The sequence below is a fragment of the Fukomys damarensis genome, unplaced genomic scaffold (assembly GCF_012274545.1).
Source record: "Fukomys damarensis isolate Sample0158 unplaced genomic scaffold, DMR_v1.0_HiC HiC_scaffold_12, whole genome shotgun sequence".
NCBI classification, from domain to species: domain Eukaryota; kingdom Metazoa; phylum Chordata; class Mammalia; order Rodentia; family Bathyergidae; genus Fukomys; species Fukomys damarensis.
This window is the reverse complement of record NW_022900924.1, coordinates 57602916-57605393: the sequence shown is the minus strand read 5'-3', so window position 1 is coordinate 57605393 and position 2478 is coordinate 57602916.

Below are 2478 nucleotides of genomic sequence, written 5' to 3'. Positions count from 1 at the left end.
TTTTCTGGTTCTGGGGATCGAACTCAGGATCTTGCACTTGGAAGGCAAGTGTGGTGCCACTGAGCTAAATCCCCAGCCTATAAGCACATTCTTGTACACAGACACAGACAGGTAACCATACACACACAAACACATGCATGCACACTGTGGTGAGGCCATCAGAGGAGAAACAGGAGAAGCAGCCCTCCCTGGAGTTTCCCAGGCTCCCTGCACCATGACCTCCATGCCAGGCTGCCTGGTGACCCCCAGCCACACTGAGCCCTGGGATCCTGAGGAGCAGAGCTCTAAGGCCACCCCTCTCTGTACCCAAGGGCACAACTGAGGTCTCCTCTGCCTCTGTTCCCCAGAGCAGAGCAGAAGCTCTCCTACCCTTCCATTTCCCATGCCTCAGTTTCCCCATTGTGGTAGCCATCTAGGTGCATACCTTAAATATCCCTCAAGACAGAACTTGTCCCACGCTGTGACAGCCCTCGGTCCCACCATAGCCCCTCTCTGTACCATCTTTGCTCTGGAACTCACCGACGGGTGGCAGAAACTTCCAGGTCTGCCCCACAGCCTGAGGATGTCCCTGCCCCTTCATGCCCACTCCTCCTGTCTTCCATGGGGCCCCCAGCCCCACCTCCACCTCTGCACCTGCCCATCGGGTAACCTGAATGGATTCACTGGCCCTTGGACCTGCCACAAGCCCCAGCGCTCCAGAGCTGGCCCCGGGGCTCCATTCCCATACCTGTCCACCAGGACGATTCTCCCTCCACTGCCTGTATGCTGTGAATTTTTCTCCCCAGGTACAGCTGCGATGCCACCAAAACATCCCCAAGAATGACATTCGTGCCAGCCTTCCACACAGGAAGAAGGGCAGCTTGGCACTGTGGTCAGCACCCAGATGGCAGTGTGGGTGGCCTTCTGGGACTCCCCAGGCCCCCATCATGCAGGTCAGGTCCCCTCTGCAGTCCCCAGATGCCCTTCCAAGAACCTCGTTGCCACCACTGAGCTCCTGTAGCAGCCTTGTGGAGGCAGTGAGAGCACGATTCTGAGAGGTGTCAGGAGGGTTGGAGCAGCGCGGGTGGCACTCACGCAGGGAGGAGACAGGCAGGAAGCCAAGCGTTCTGCATGAGTGACTACGACTCTCCTGCTGTGCCTGCTGTCACGGGAGACAGCAAGTGACTGCCTCCCTCTCCCAAACCGCCTGCATCCACGGCTCCTTTGGGGTTCCGGCAACCAAGAGGAGAGCGAGGGCTTGAGCCAAAGCTTGGGGACAGGTTCCAGGAGCCCAGGGTGAGACGGAGCTAGGCACACACATGTTCCCCCTCCCCAGGAACAATCACAAGAAGGGGACCAGAGGGCAGGGGTGCAGACTTCCTCCCAGGCCAGTACTGTCTGGGCAGAGGCTGACTCCAGAGAGGCTCAGGCTTGGGACAGGGTGGGGGCAAGAGGAGAAACGTCAGGGAGCTGCTGTCCACTCCCTAGCAGCCTGCATGCCCAGCCTCTGCTTCCAAATCCCCCCTTTCCCAGAGCCCCTTCACACTCCCAGGTGGGCACATTACAGCTTCCTTGTCAGATTACATGGAGCCCCCGCAAACTGCCACCACCTGACCCCACCCAGGGTCTCAGGATGTAGAACACGACGTTAGAGAACAGCGGATTGCAACGTGGTCAAGCTTCGCCGAGGCTGAGTGTTGAGCTTGTTTTTGCTCCTTTCTTTCTGCTCCCCTCGCTTCTGAGTATGTTCTGTGCCCCTCGGTGGGTATGAAGGCTGCTTCCGTGGGACAACTCAGAAAGAACGAGGAAGCGGCTTCTCGGCAGAGCCTGCGGGAAAACGCTGCTCCCCGAGCTGCCTGCCTCCCGTGGGGAACAGCACTGGGTGACGTGGGGGACGCGTCCCTGGCCGTCCACCCTGAGGACAGCCCTCCTGTCTGGCAGCCTCGAGCCTGCTCCTGCTTCCCGCCCGGCTCATGCTGCCTGAGGTTCCCATAACAATGTGGCGTCTGGCTCCTCCTGTTCCCAATCTTCAAGGCTTCGGAGGTGCAGGACAGCACACAGCTGGGACCCACAGAGGGCTCGGGACACCAGGCCAGCAGCAGTGACTGCTCGGGAAGAGGTGACAAGCCCACAGCCCCTCCACGAGGGTCCTCCCAAGCTCCAGAAAGGCCAGACCAGGGCGCCTGCTTAACCCGTTCCGACTGCCTCCCAGGCTCCGCGCCACGGAGCTGCGTGGGCCTTTGGGAGCCACCACAAGTGCCAGGGCCAGCAGATGAGCGTGGGGGGGGGGCTGCCCTGTCCTCGGCCTTCCCTCGGTGCGCGGCAGTGGGAAAGGAGGAGTCTCTGGCCGTCTCTTAGCGGGAGGGTCATGACTCTACCTCCCGCCCAGCAAAAGGGCGCTGCAGCTGGAGCTCCTCGGCCCCAAGCCTGCAGCCCCCGCACGAGTGGACACGAGCGGCCCCGCTCCCCGCCAGCCTCTGTCCACCAAGGGTCATGCCT